The 15,552-nt window shown below is 48.9% G+C and overlaps 1 protein-coding gene and 1 long non-coding RNA gene across 7 annotated transcripts in view; both read left to right on the plus strand.

Moving 5' to 3' along the window:
- The first annotated feature begins 89 nt into the window (after nt 1-89).
- On the plus strand, nt 90-8,125 carry LOC114016104 (uncharacterized). Its single transcript, XR_008734397.1, has 2 exons — nt 90-842; nt 4,835-8,125. It is a non-coding gene; the product is annotated as an uncharacterized LOC114016104 (long non-coding RNA).
- A 2,559-nt stretch (nt 8,126-10,684) lies between these two features.
- PLD1 (phospholipase D1) overlaps nt 10,685-15,552 on the plus strand; it is a 75,885-nt gene continuing 71,017 nt past the window's right edge. For 3 of the 6 annotated variants that reach the window (XM_027806609.2, XM_055723359.1, XM_055723358.1), the window contains exon 1: nt 10,899-11,040. The gene's annotated coding sequence lies outside the window, so the exon portion shown is untranslated. Of the gene's footprint in view, nt 10,804-10,885; nt 11,045-15,552 lie in introns of those variants that run through there. The other 3 variants (XM_027806608.2, XM_005440109.3, XM_055723357.1) reach the window with 3 other exon arrangements.

Here is a 15,552-nt window from a genome sequence, read left to right on the forward strand (position 1 = left end):
TTCTAATGTACAAAGAAATGTGTCCGTGTGCTCTCCATCCCTAAAGAAATGTGTCCGTGTGCTCTCCATCCCTGCTGGAGGGCAAACCTGGGGTGTCCCCGTGACCGAGGTGATGTGGCACCCCTGGGGTGAGCGTGAGTGTCCTACTGCTTGGTCCAACAGGGGACTTCCACACTTTCAGTTTAAACATCCCCCCTTGACTTAGGTGCAGTGAACTGTGCATGCACCAGAGGAATGATTCGGTCACAGATGCAGCCCGGTGAGGGGACAGCAGGTGTGAGCAGGGGTTCCAGACCCCTACATACAAAAAAAGCTATCTGATGGCAGAAGTGCATTGCTATATTGCTGGAGAAGTTGCAACAAGATCTCCTAGAAGAGACTGAAATAGAAATATTCAGCTTTGAAAGCTTAATTATCCTAGGTGAAAGGGTAATTAGGCAGTGGTTTCTGAGCAAGGATGGTGGAACCTTTATCACTTGGCATCCTCAAAGCCAGACGAGGTGTTGTGGTGGAAGATAAGCTTCAGTCCGGCGTGCAGGGTGAAGAGGTAAGCTATGCGCTCAGGATGTCAGCCTCAACAGCCATCTCTCTTCTTGCACCTTAGAGCCCTTGCAGCGGAGCTGCACAGAGCTACAGCTCGGCTGAGGAGCACCTCTGTTGAGCACCTCCAGCATCTGGATGACTTTGGCTCAGCACTTTCTGGACATGGCAGAGAAGGGCTGTTTTGGAGGGGAGCTGGTCTGAGCTTACAGGTTTGAGCGTTGTTCTTCATCTGCCTCTTTCCACCAGCAGCCCAGTGCAAGAAGTGCCCTCTCTACCAATGCTGATTTTTGCACATCCTGGTAAGGATTTAGTAAGGCTCAGAAGTAAGGCTGGTAAGGCTTACCGAGCCTCAGATGCACTTTGCACACAAAATATTACATCACTGAATGGGGAAGGTATTAATGCTACCACTGAGAAGATATGCTGAATAAGTCAGTCACTGTCAACTCGTTCACCACAAACTGTGCGCAGACATCACGGTGTTGGGAAATTCAGGAGCCCAGGGAAATGACATGGTGGGATGGTGTCATGGGATATGTGAAACATTTTCTGTCCAGGAAAGGCGGGCTGAACTGCTGGTACAATAGCTGAGTCTCTACCCAGTCTTGCCATTTGTATGCTGGTATGATTAATTTTCTGCAGAAAATCAGGTCCATAAGCTTCTATTTGGATAGTACAATTAACAAAAATAATAGCTTCACCACCGAGCTGTTCTGGAAACCAGATGCTGGGCTGCATTAACGGTACAGAGATTACCTTTGTGCAGAAATCAACATGTCCCAACACCAGCTGATGGCTTTCCAGGCTCAGACCCAGACCTTGAACAGGCTGCACAGCGCGCTGCTCTCTGGGCCTCCCTGTGGCTTCTTATCTGGGAACACCCCAGCGCTGGCTACAACCAATGTGTTCCAAAGCCATAATTTCAGCAACAGCTTCACCAGGGTGCTCGGGGCTGCTGCCCCTACCTCGCCTTGTCCCTGGCGGCTGCTGCTTCAGCCCAGACCCTTTGTGGCCAGCTCTGATTTCTGGAGCAAGAAAAGGGATGGTTCAGTCAGGAGCTGCTTCTGGGCTTTGTGTTGTGATCACATCGCTCTTCTCTCTTCTGAGCCTTCCCTTACAGTTTAGTTCAGTGCTCTTCTACAATGCAAAATGTTCCCCGTTCCAAAATGCTAAAGCCCTGTGAACCTGCCTGCTGTGGGGAAGGAGGACCAGAGAGCACAACAGCTTATTCTTGAAAAAGAAAATAGACTGTTGCCGTCTAAACTTATGGTAGAATAAACTTACACCTGGTAGAATCAGAGAAAGACATGGGGATTCAGATGGGATTCCACATGGGGATGGAAAGTTTCAACTCCATCTTTTGAGAATTCATCCATCAGCATTCTGGTTTAGAAGCCCATGAATCACGGCACTGAACAAAACAGCTGTTCCTGTCAGAGAAGAAGCAATTGCCAAAATGTCCAGGTAGAAAATGAGAATAACAGTTTTAATTTAGGCCTGGTTTTTGCTTTAACGTTCTCTCTGCTGCTTTAACTAGAATATGGCTACATTACCTGGAAAAATATTTTTGTATCGTGCTGCTTGAGGGGAAGGGAGTTAATTGAATTTGTAAAAGTGGAAAATGATGTCTAAGAGGTCTTTGAAAGGCTGTGATTCTGACTGCCGGTGTCAGCTTTACCACCAGTTTGTGCAGATGGTAACGAATGAGCTACCATCAGCCATCCTTTATTGTCCTAGGGCCCCACTCAGCTCGTAAATGTCTTCACTGATGATTATTTCCAGTTATTTAGTGTTCAGTTTGTAAGTGCAGTGCTCCCATTGATGCCCTACCCCAAACCAGGAGAGCAGGGTAAGTGGCAGCCGTTTCTCAAGCAGCTCGGAGCACAGGGAGACTGCCGAGGATGCGCTGCAGCAGCCAGCATCAGTGATGAGACCAAGACCTCTACAGCTGAGCTGCTTGCTCATAACTCCAGCCTTCCAGCAAGAGCCTGGGCTGCTGGGACCTCTGCAGCACAGGGCCAAGGCCAGGCATGGACCAAAGGCTCTGGGTTTGCAGGGCTGGTGGCTGTGCAGGTGAGTTTGAGCCTGGTAATGAAAGGTGGTTATCCCCTGTGTGCTTCAGAAGGTCTAGGTAATGCTTTCAGACTTTCCACAGGACATATTGTACTGAATTTTGCATAAGCAGAGGACATCATTTCTCCTTACAAACAAGGGCATATAGTAGTCTTTTCCAGAATAAGAATAGAAACCACTTTCCCCAAAATAGTATTTGAAGCTTTGGGCAAACGTAGTGCCTGCTCTTTGATTTATCAGCCTGGCTCCGGTGCCATGTTCAGTTCTCCTCAGCCATCCTTAGAAACACTTCCTCCGCCTCTTTCAGCATACAAACACTGCGGTAACTTATGTAAACCACAAACAACTGCTGTACACTTTTTGTCAGTAATTCTTAGTTCATACCAACAGGTTCTTCTTTTAGCAGTATCTGCAGTTTCTGGTTTATAGCTCTGCGGCACGTGGTGCCCCGAAGCCTCTTCCCTAGGCAAAAGCAGCAGGCAGGGGGGCTCTTCTCCTCTGCCAGGCAGGTGGGGGTTGAGGTACAGATTCTCCAGCTCCTTTTTGTGAAGCTACTTTCTTCAGCTCTGCCAGAACAGTTTCATCCCCCTTAAGCCATGAGGGCTTAGCTGTGCCTGCCGCTCTGGCCAGCCAACGCTCTGTCCTCAGGCAGCCTTTATAGCTCCTAGTGAACCCCAGGGCGACTTCCCCTGCCACTGCAGAGTCCAGAAAATACCAGCCGGTTCCCATTCTCCGTCAAGGCAGGAAGAGTTTCTTCCTTGGTGTCTAATCCTCCTAAGTGTGTCCGAGTTTTCCTACTGCAGTCCACTGATTTCCAAGCAGAGTTGCCTATAAAAATTTCCCTCTCTTAATTTCAACACATTTTCCCTTGCACTGGAGCAATGGAAATAGTCACAGGCTTTCCTGGCTTGCCTTTTGAGGAAAGCTGCAAATTCATGTTTCCCAGGAACTACAGTTCCCAGAAGACAACTCATCTGCCCCCAAACAAGGAACCGAGGCTCGCTGGCTCTGTTGCATCTTTCAAAAGGCTTCCTCCTCCCTGCACAGCAATGATGGAGGAAGGGACGCGGGCTCCTGGAGCAAGCTGCCCAGCGTGGGCAGAGGGGCAGGCAGCGTGCAGGGGCCAGGTGGGTCCTACTGCTGCCATTCTGCATCCATCTCGGCACAGCCTTGGCTCGCTCAGGGCTCCATGCAAAGTCAGGGGGAGAGCATCCTAACACCCCTGTCTGGAGGCACTGCTTCCACTTACATAGAACTACAAAATCCCAAGAAAAAGCATGGTGTTTAATGGGCTGGCAAGTGTTAAATAATTTCAGGGACTGCGTGAGAATGGAAGGAATGCCCTCCCCAGCCATGTGTCTCCACTGAAGTAGTATTTCAGTATGTCTGTTCTTAGGAGTCCGTGAAATGCTCCTCTTTAGCCTCTGACCAGACACGGTTGTGGTACCCGCTTGAACAACGTGCTGTGCGGCCAAGCGCCGCGCTGGCTTCCTCCTCCCAGGGGAACAGTCTTAGCAAAGATTTTAAAAGGCAGGACTTAACTCCATGGCCCTAAGCAATCTCCGTACCGTTTCATGTGATGTGACTCAGTACCACACTTGGTCACTTAGCAAGCCTTAGTGCTCCTAATTAAAACCAGTTCTTGCCCGGACTATCGCTGTGTGAGTGCTATCTCAGCCAGTCAAGTCGTTAAGAGTGGTACACCCCTAAACAGAACTATTTGTGCGGGGGCGGTAATCTCCTGAAGCGATCTCTGCTTTTTGCAATCAGAAGTTAAAGGTGTTCGTTTTACGACATCCTTCTAAAGTCTGCTTTTCAAAACATTGAAGCCTCAAAGACTGCATGTGGAGTCATGAGGAGCCTCCCAAAAATCAGATAGCAGGGTACACCACTGTCCAGGGCTGCTGTCTGCTGTGTAGAAAGGTTAGGCTCCGTTTCCAGCGAGGCAAAGGAGCTGGGTAACAAGCAGCATCATGTCTTCAGTGCTGTGGCCACACAGTGGGACTTGGGGTGCAACCGTGAAAAGTCAGGCTGGCGTTTCAAGGACAGCATGCTTTTCCCTATCTAAGCAAAGCAGGAGGACTTAGCTGCTCACTGATAGCAAGTTTACTGAAATACTAACCTTCAAACAAGTACTAGCACTAATGTAAATAACCTAAATACAATAACCTGACTGTTTGGGGTTTTTTTTCCCCACTGGAACCTACTCTGTTTCCAGAGGGTTTTTGCTCAGATCTCTCCCGGGGAACCTCAGCATCCCTTTTCATCACTAAATGAAGCTTCAGGAGAGCTTTGCTCTGTGAGTTCAGCCTGAACCACCAGCCTGACAAAAGCTGCTGTCTCACGGACTAGAGATGGAGAAGTCATTCAGGATAAAGATGAGAGAACCTTTCAGAAGCCTTGAATCAAGCACTTCTGAAGAGTTTATAAGAAATATCCCCACTTGCCAAGAGTAAATCTGACAGGTATCGTACACACACACCTCCCCCCCCCCCCCCCCCCCCCCCCGATGATGTTTCCCTGCCCCTCACAGGAGGAAAATAACGAAGCGCTACTGCTGCAGAAAGCAATCAGATAATGCTCGTTTCTAATTGCTGCTGGCAGGAAAGCCTCATTGTGCTCCGATTTTGGTGAAGCAAGTTTTAATTGCTGAAGTTCAGCCACAAATGTTTGCTACCTCTTCCCCAAAAGGCTGTAGTTTCACCGAATGCCGTAGGAGCTGCTGAGGATTTGTGAGGAATAATTCTGCAGCTGGCTGCAAGCAGCTGTGCGCCGTGGCATGTGATGGCTGGGCAAGATGCACCCAAGGAGATGCAGGTGGGTGGTGGGAACCCCAGCTGGAGGGGCTGTGCAACTGCCAACTGTTTCCAAGAAACACAATATTTGGACACCTAAGTATGCCACAGACATCTTGCTCAGCCATCATGGGGAAGGAATGTGCCCCCTCCCCAGTTTGTTCTTAGGAAGCCTGCTGGGGCCGGCCGTGCCCACCCTCCGGGGACCAGATGGGCACCAGAAGCAGCAGAAGAAAAGCAGAGCTACCCTGTCAAGATATTTCAGTAGATTTGAAGCAGCTGAGTGGTTTCATACCAAACGAGCACACTGTGCTGGGGGGCCAGCCGCTTTGAGCCAGAACCTGCAGGCCTGAAGCATCTTCTCCTCTGCTGTCTCTGTGCAGCCTCGCACTTTCCTACCTCTATTCACCCGCTTTTAAAGTGGGGTGAATACCCTTGCAGCACAGATCTGTGAAAAGCAATGAAGAGAGTGGCTGGCCAGACTCCTAGTTTTGCCTGGTTTTCTGAAAACTGCAGGGGATTTTTCCTTTCCATTTAGTATGGTTAGGTGCAGGAATATTATACAATTTTTTCCCCACTACTCTGAGATAAAAAGTCACTTCTTCCTACCTTTAAAACAATAAAAATTAAACTAGTTATTTAAAAAAAAAAAAAAAGGAAAAGAAAAAGGCCATAAACTGCTTTCTTTTTGTTCCTTTGGTATAACACTAAAGTGACAATGGAAAGAGGAAGCGCCTCACAGCTGGAGCCACAACAGGCGATCCTGTGCTGCTGCTGGCATATCGTCACCCACTTATCTCTTAACTTCACCCATCTTGTGGGTCAACTGCCTCCCAGAGCAGAGGCACTACAGGCCCCTCCGCAGGCTCCAGAAGGGCTCCAGAAAAGGCTGTGTCCCTGCACCATTTCATGCTGCTGTGCCCCACAGCTTAATAGGACCACAGAACCATTTAGGTTGGAAAAGCCCTTTAAGATCATCGGGTTCAAACGTTAACCCAGCACTGCCAAGTCCACCCCTAAACTGTGGTGCTCAGTGCCACACCTACACGTCTTTTAAATACCTCCAGGGATGGTGACTCCACCACTTCCCTGACTGTCACATCATTTCTGGGGACTTCGCAGTGGATTTAGTTCAAACCCAGACAAGTGCCGACTGGCTGGAGCAGGAGTTTGCCAGGGCCAGCTCAGTGGGGTACTCGTTGGCACGAGGTTTAATTTTGGGAATTCCACAAACAGCACAAGAAAGTGGTGTGAAATGGTTCTCTCCCTCATTGGCTTAACTTCATTCCTGATTCCAGAGCAGGGGTTTGCTTTAAAGGCAGAAGGAGCAGCGCTGCCAGCAGATAAGAGTGTTTGGATCCGGGATGGGCAATTTGCTCACCGCAGCCCTTTGGTTGCTTAAGTCAACACTAAACACAGACACACAGCTTTGAATCACGCCCAGGTGCAACCTTCACTCCTGTAAACCAGCCTGGAGATGTTTAGCGACCGGGAGAACCCAAACACTTGGAAACAGGTATCTTCCAGAGCAGCTTTTCTGTTCAATGTTAATGCAAATTCCAAGTAAATGCTGGTTGTTTCAGAAGGACCTGCCTGGTGAGATGGTAGAAATGATGCTGTGACCCGAAACAAATGCCAGGCCTTGTTGTATGAGCACAGAAACCTCCGGTGTCCTCAGCTGGATCCCGGGGCTGTGGCAGTGGGGCAGATGCCAGCCAAACACCTCCCATCCGTGTGATCCATCGGCATGCGGGAGAGCCAGAGACCCCCCGCCACGGCCTTCCTCTGGCGTGTCGGTGAGAACCGGGCAGCTGGGTACCCACTAGGGACCGGCAGAAAGTTAAAAGCCAAAGAAAGGTAAAAAATAAAGAAAGTAAAAGCTGAGCAGCCCATCTCTGGGTGTGCGTTACAGGCTGCTGTACATGATACGTAGAATTAAATTGCTGAAGAACCGGTTCTGGTTTAGGTTTACGTTCCCTCAGTAAGTAAAACAGGGTAATTTGGCACTTCACGGCCACTTTCATTTGAAGGTTTAATGATGACCGACACCTCTAAGGCTGCATGCCACTGCTTGCTCTGTTAGTGTCCTTTATGTATTTGTTAATAATTTTGAGCCATCTTTAGTGGCACACCGGTTGCCAGCTGAGGGAGTGCAAAAACTGGCTGAAATGCAAAAATTTTCAGTGCTTTTCCTTTAACATCTTCCACTGTTGAAAGAAGACCTGATGGATTAGCCAGGCAAATGGGCGTTGCACGCAGGTAGGTAAATACCATGCTGCTGATCCTGAAACTCAGATAAACACTTGTGCCCAGTTATTTCCTTCAAAAAGACCTCCATGTGAAGGCGACTCATCCCATGTTGTACACTTGAACATCTTTGCCCGCCAAGCACGCCGTGGTTTGTAATACTCTGGTCTTCCCAGATCTATGGATGGAATTAAAGGAAGGTGAGAACATCCCCCCAGCAGTGCTCCTCAGAGGTGTGTGCAGCTGGTGCTGGTGACTACAAATAGAACCGATCGCACGGACTCTGCTGGGGTTCTGTATGTGAGGTTTTGTGTTTCTTTAATTGTTTGGGGCTTTTTTCCCACTTGTTCTTCCTTTTTCGGTTTTCATCCTATGGCAAAGCATGGGTTTAGGTTTTTTACTTGGGCTGTGCAAACTGACTGGGAGTCTGGCAAACAAAAAAGAGGAATAAAGAATTGTGCTACTGGTTTTAGTGGAGGGTGTGAGCAAACTGGGGGCAGAATACTGGGGAAATGGGACTGAGGGCAGCTTTGAGTTTGGTCTACTCTCTAGAAAGGCAGTGCACAGCACTTCTTATTGCCTTTTTGCTTGTGTGCTTGTGGAAGGGTAAAAATATTTTTTTCTGAGACTATCTTTGTGCTTCCTGGTGGATTTTCTGAAGGAAAAATAAAACCATTTTGTGGGCCTTATGTTAGGGAGTGGCATCAGCTCCAGCCTGCTTTTTCCTTCCATGTGTTTGCACACCTTTGCTGTGCGGTGCCGCGGGTGCCTGGTCCTTCTCTGGGGGGCTGGCTGGCCACCTCAGACTATTGCACTCAGCTGTGCCGGCTACTGCTCCTCCTGCCTCCCCTGTGGAGCCAGTGGGGTTTTCCAGCTCATGGTGTCTTGAAACTTTCATAATTCGTTCAACCCCATGTTTTTCCCTGTTGCCATCCATCCCATGGGCCACAACGTAAAAATCCTCTTTCCTCTGGCCACCCTGCCCGAGGGCTGGTGTGTGCAGCAGCGCACGGGAGATGGGGTGGTGGCAGGAGGGGACAGAGCTGCTAGGTGCATGGCCCCAGCACGGGGACTTCCGAGGGAGCACTCACTACTGAGCACTAACTACCGAGTTAAAGAGCAAAGCATAGAGCTGCCTATGGCTGGGCACTGTCTCCCCTGCTCCAGAACGCTGAAGGAACTCCTCAGAGTGAGTCACCTTCTGATTTACGTGAGTCAGAAGCTGGGGAGACACTAGTGCACCAAAACCCACGGTAAAACGCTGGCTTTCTGTCGCCAGGAAGACAGAGATGAAGTGGTGTAAGATGTATGAGGCCACTTTTCTAACAAAGTTTTGAACAGGAAAGTTTTGAAAGTTGTAACAGAGCTCAGATAAAAAGGAGAACAAGCGAAAGCAGCTGCATTACTGGTTGCTGTGGGAGAACTGGGTGTCTCAGGGGGACTGTAGGCGAATTCAGATCATTTAAGATCAGAAGCAGCAACGCCCTTATCTTGCCTGACCATCTCTCTGTGGTGCAGTTGCAGTTTGCCCGGATATTTGTAAGTGTTTAGGTATGAATGCTAGAATAAACTATTCTGATCATCTGGTCTGACCTGCAGTGTCAGGCAAGCCACAGGATTTATAGTTTCCCTGAACAACTGTAGCCTTTAGAAGGAAAAAAATCTCCAACCTTTGATATTTTTAAAATACCAATGCCAAACGACGATTCTGCCTCACCTGATGATGGACTGTTTCACTGGCTGCATTTGTGTCAAATCCAGCTTTGCCTGGTTCAGATTCTGACGGTCAGGTGACATCCAAGAAAATATTTTCATTTCACAAGAGAAACTTTCCAATAGTATGAACAAGGATCTGAGGAACTAGGAAAGTAGCACATTGCAAAAGCATGCAAAAATGGTGATTCCTGTGATAATAAAAAATTAAAGCAATGAGCTAATTGTGAGCATTTTGATAGTAGGAGTGAACAAAGCCAGAGTTTAAATTAAAATATTGAGAACTAATACTGCCAGCAGCTATAGGCACATGTAAGCCTGACAGAGTTGTTTTAGGGGCAGAGCATAACTGGAATACACAGAGCTAGCACCAAGCAAAAATGAGAATATAGAGAAAAATACACTAGTTAAGAAAATACAGCTATAGAAAGGTAAGATACATGTGCTATAGGGAGAGATTTTTTAGTGCTCTCTCCATATGGGATCACATGCAGTCAGAACAGCAATAAGAAGAAAATGGTGCTTACTAAAGCTAACAAGGAAAAGAAACTCAGGAGAAACAGCGTGGAACATTGTGAAAGAAGCAAACAGTGGCTCAGAGGATGAGATTTTTGCATCTACCTCATTAAAACGGAGGGGAAAAAGAAAATAAAGCGGGACGATTGGAGCAGTATTAGGTCCAGAGACATGGGAGCAATGCAGAACTGGTGGTACACTGGGTAGCACAAGACATCTCAGCACTATACAAGAAAAGCAAGTGACATTTAGAATCAGAATCATTCAGGTTGGAAAAGGCCTTAGAGATCAAGTCCAGCTGTTAACCCAGCACTGCCGAGCCCGCCGCTAAACCATGTCCCTAAATGCCACATCTACAGGTCTTTTAAATCCCTCCAGGGATGGTGATTCCACTCCTCCCTGGCTGTGCCAGTGCTTGATCACCCTTTAGGTGAAGCCTTTTTTCCTAATATCCAACCTAAACCTCCCCTGGCGTAACTGAGGCCTTTCCCTTTTGTCCTGTCACTTGATTTACACCAAATAAAACCAACTTAAAGTTATGCAATGACTACCACACTTCCTATCCCCCCTCCTTGGAGCCAACTTTAAAAATAAAACATGAGGAGGAACTTCAACTCAGGAAGTGTTGCTTTTAATTTAAACAAGTGAACCTGTGCACCTAGGGGTATAAAACCAGGGGGGAATGATTCAGAGAACAGGCACATCAGTAGAGCAATATTATGTCCAGAAGAGATAACGAACTTCTACTAAAGTTGGAAAAAATGCAGTGGCTTTAGTTAGAGCACGCTCGCCTAGCCCTGCAATGAGTAAGGCACTTGTTGCAGAGCATGGAGCAGCCTCACCTCCGGCTGATCCATCCTCAACCGGGCTGAGTCACGGGTGCAAACGCCGGCACAGGGCTGCTCTGGGGAGAAAGGTGGTGGTGCTCTTCTGCTTGAGGGGGTGGAGGGGGTTTCAGGAAGCCTGGAGGCTTTTGGGGAAGGAAGTCTGGGGGACGAGCGACCAGGGGATCTGTGCGAAAGCGAAAAGAAGTAGGGGAGGAAGGGCTGGCCGAGACCTGGAAGTTGTTTCTGGTGAAGAAGCGGGCTGTCGGTGGCCAGAGGGGAAGGCAGTGCCGGCGCATGGCGGTGGCTCCGTGGGCTGGGGTGTCCCCGTGAGTATGTGCCGGGGGAGCGAGGCCGACGGGGCACACCTGGGCTGCCTCCGGGGTGGGAGCTGTGGCCGCAATGGAGCCCCAGGAAGGGCTGCATCGACACTGAGCTGGGAAATCGCTTTTGGTTTGGGAAGTGCTAAACCATCCTTGGGGCTTCAGTGGTGACGGTGCAAGCTGGTGGCAGCTCCAGGGACGCGGGCACTGGCTGCAGCCTGGGCTTGGCCGGCGTGATGCAGCGTGAGGGGTGATGGGGTGACGGGGTGATGGCTGCCGGTGCTGCAACGGGTAGGGAAAGAATACAGGGCTGAAGAGGCATCAGACAAAGTTTCAGCGGTCCGTAAGGCTGTGCAGGGACATTTGCTGCTCTTTTGAGGACAGAAACATGGCCGGCGGTCAGAGGGTGGTCTCTTTGGCTGAGGAGACGGTGACAAGATCCTATGTGAAATTCTGAGATGCCACAGCCCTGTCCCCCAGAGCCACACATCAGGGTGCTACTGTGTGCCTGGGGTGGTGGGGGGCATAGCCCCTCCAACCCCAGCAGGGCAGGGAGCCTGTGCAAGGGGGGAGATGCCCAAAGCTCTCCGTTACCAGGAAGCTAAAGATCTTTCAGGCTTACGCTAAGATCATTTATTTCCTCAAGGAAAATACTGCAGCCCAAAGTAATCTGCAAGGAGGTGTCTTAAGATTTTCCCAAGAGAGGAGTTGTTCCCCCACAATAACACCAGGAATAGCCCCGAACGAGCACCCCACAGCTCAGCAAGCAGGGTACAGCTGGCGTGGCTTGAGTCACAGAAACAGAGTTTTGACATGGCTAGGGGAAAAAGAAAATAACGGTGCATTCTGATGGCAGTCACAGGAGAGACTCGCTCCTTTCAGTGGCCTGGTGCTGCAAAATACCCCCTGTACGAGACAGACGTCTCTTCTCAGGAGTTTGAATGGCTGTTCTTAGCTATTGGCAAACTTGGAGTTAGCAAAACAGACTCCTCTTTATTTTCTGTAAGTGTAATAAATATAAATGCACTATGATAAAGAATCAATGGAATATAGTGAGTTGTTACATAAGTAAATTCATTACATTTTGTTCCCAGACAACGGAGACAAAGGGATGCTGCAGCAAATGCCTCGCAGTGATAGAGTTTGAGTAGGGAGAGGAAATTAGATCCTGTTTCTGAGAGGGGAGAGAGAGTGAGGGTTTGTGAATGAAGAATGAATCTGAAAGGTGCTGCTTCCCTCTGTGCTCAAATACCAGTAAGGTGAATAACAGTGGAAGCTGCAGCTGGAGAGGGCACTAGGGGTCACCACTGTCTTATCTATGTCATCCGGGTTTAATTGTGAAGAAAGATAAATAGATAGATAACATGATAGAAACCAAAGCCAGGCTTTTTTCTTTTTATTTATTTTTTTTATTATTTTTTATTTGTCGGCCAGACAGTTTGAATTCATATCTCCGTTTTCTCCTCCTGCCTGCTTTCTGTCTGTCTCTCCCTTCAAACAAACCCAGGGAAGCCTGTGGGCTGCAGCCAGGGGGGATGCTCTAGAATCAGGGGAGTTGCATCAAAATTCCCTCTGTGCAGCTCCCATTTATTTAGAGCAAAGGTTAGGCAAGTCACAAACGCTGTCAGTCAGGCAGAATCATGTAGCAGCCTTGGCATGTTTCTGCAAGTACTGCAGAGCAAACTGATGACTGTAATGAATAGCACCCTTGTAGTCCAGAGAGTAACTCCCGATACGTTTTGCTCTGCCTGACCAACAGTCCCGTGCCTGAAGATCTTTCCTGATCCTGATTTTCCCCTATCCAAATAAGTATCCCCGATTGCTCATGGAAGTGCAGCTGATACCTGCGCTGGAAGGAGGATTGGGTGTTGGGGTTGTGAAGAGAAGTGCAGATCCTCTTCTCTGACACTCTTTTTTGACCCCCTGTCTAGGAAGTAACCATTGGTGTGGGCTGAATCTATCAGCTTTGTTGGGATAGTGCATTTTAAGGTGGGATGCAAGGTGTCTAGGGAGAAGAAGTATTGCTTTACTGAAGCAGATGATTTGTCTTGAGACAGACAGGTTTCAAGCATAGAAGACCCGATGAAGGTATTGCACCCCTGCCAGTCTGCTATTTTCTAGCTGTAGTAACTGATCTTGCAAGATGTAGATTCCCTTTTCTCCGCAGTTAAGTTATGGCAAATTGTGGTGGATTTTGTTGCATGATATTGCGGAAGCTGAAAGTTCATGTGAACTTGAAACCTGACTGGACAATTTATTGAAAGAAATAGCTGCCAGGCACTTCTGGCTTGGAAAGTCCCTTGCTCACAAATCCCTGGAGACAGGGAGACTCCCAGAGAAGTTTCCCCACAATCATGCTCTGTTCGCGTACTCCTTCCTAAGCACCACTTATAATTCCCTTGGGACGGCACCCTGGGATGAGATGGTGTTCAGCCTGACGTGGCACGCATGAGAAGACAAGCACGGATGTACATTCTTCGATCATCACAGCGATGATCAAGCTGCTCAGAGCACGTTCCTGTACAGGCTCTTTCCGGGGAAGCGTGGGGGCACACGCGGTGCTGGGTGCAAGCACAGGCAGGGCACCCCTGTGCCACCAGCTTCTGCTGGCTCCAGCCCGGCCATTGCTGCGCCTTGGCTCAGGGATGGCTCCGTGTCAGCTCAGGTACACGTGGGCTGCAGTCACGCTAGCATCCGAAGGTGGGGGAGTTCTCCGGCTCTCTATTTTAGGATTTTATGTAACATCCAGCTTATATAAGCCTTTGTCTGTTAACGAAATGGGTGGAGCGTGCCTTGCTTGGATTCCTCGCTAAAGAAGCGCTCGTTACTTAACTCTTACTCAAGGGCTCATTACATACTTTAAGAATATTTTAGTTCCTTTCCTGTCCTGACTTGACAACCGGTTATGGACAAATGATAAAATGTGTAATTCACCCTTTAATGAGCTGCATCTTGGAATACATTAGAAACAGTGCTGTTGAGGTAGGTGAGGGAAAAACAAGGCGTACCCCAAACCCTGGCCCTGCGTTGCGTCTTGCTTTCTTCTTGCTCCCTCCTGGCTGGAGCGAGTTTGGCAGTGCTGGTAGGGAAGGAAGGGTGGTTTGCCCTTGCCGGCGTGGCTTGGTCCGCAGGACATGCCTGGGTAGCCGGTGCTGGTACAACCCCCTCCTCTTCAGCACAGCCAGGGCTGCACCCAGCACCAGTTCCCAGGCAGAGGGAACGGGGAGGGGGCAGCAGCACTGAGCACCCTGCGGGCAGGTGTCCCCATCCCAAAGCTGCAGTGGATCCCAGGAAGGTCACACTGCTCTCTGTCCTTAATAAACACCTTTCCAGATCTGGGCTTCAGTTCTCCAGCAGGTAAAGGTGGGTCATATACTGCCGTGTCAGAATGGTAAGGCATTAAAAGCTGTCAGGTGCCCAGATCCTGCGGTGGAGAGGACTGTGTAAACTGTTTTTACATAAACTTGTTGAGCTCACTCAGACCTGACATGCAAGTTACTGTAGGGCTTTAAATAGAAAAACAGTGTGTGTCTTAGCTTAACACCATAAGGAGACGGTTTGCGCTCTCTCCTTCCTCCAGATACTGTGCCTCATACTGACGTGCTTGGCATTTCTTTAAGTTTTATGAATTACTGCAAAAAACCACCCTCCTTTTGATTTTTTCCTCCCTCTTTTTTTTTCTTCCTAAAGCTGGCATAGCCCTCCCTGCAGCCCTGCCCGCTGGGGCTGCACGGGGCAGCTACCACACGGTGGCATCCAGGTATCTGCGGAATGATGTGCCAGCGAGGAGACTTGCAAGGGTTTGGGTTTTCATTGTGCAAAACCAACTCTGAGATACAAGAAATAATCTATTACTTTAGCTCTGAGGCCCGTTTCTGTCCCCTGAGACTCTTAAGGGGTGACACAGATTGGAGATGCACTGCTGCAGGGAATATCAAGCTAGAAATGGTATCTCATGTTTTATTTCATATATATATATATTAATTTTTACTCTTTTTTTTAGCTTTTCATTTACCAATTTCATTCACACCCGGCCTCGAGAGGAGGAAAAAAAACCCCAACCAAACCCAAACAGAGAGAGCTTTGTTTTTGTTTCCATGGGAATTCTGTGAGAGGGAGGGTGTGAAAGAAAACTGAAATATTCCGGCCGAAGCTGCTAAGGTTCGGATCCTGAGCAGCCCTGGGGCTGTCCTGTAGGAACGAAAGTCCGGGGAGTCCTGCTGTCCCCTGGCCATGCAGGTGGGGAGGTCTGGGACAGGGCGGCAGCTGCTGCTGCATCACGGGGAGCATTACCGTGCTGCCGAGCTGCGCCAGAAAAAGCGATTTGGGTGGGAGAAGATATGACTACAACTCCCAGGAGGCACCGTGGCCAACTCAGCCCGTCATGTCTAAGTGCCTTTCATGAAAACTTCCTCCTCTGCCTCTTCCTCCAAAGTTAGGAGGGCAATTGCGGTCCTTGGAGGGCAGGGAAAGTATTTGACAATGTGATTTCCATAAACACCCCTTCCCCCCCTTTTC

This window comes from Falco cherrug, chromosome 11, assembly GCF_023634085.1.
Source record: "Falco cherrug isolate bFalChe1 chromosome 11, bFalChe1.pri, whole genome shotgun sequence".
In the NCBI taxonomy this organism is placed as follows: domain Eukaryota; kingdom Metazoa; phylum Chordata; class Aves; order Falconiformes; family Falconidae; genus Falco; species Falco cherrug.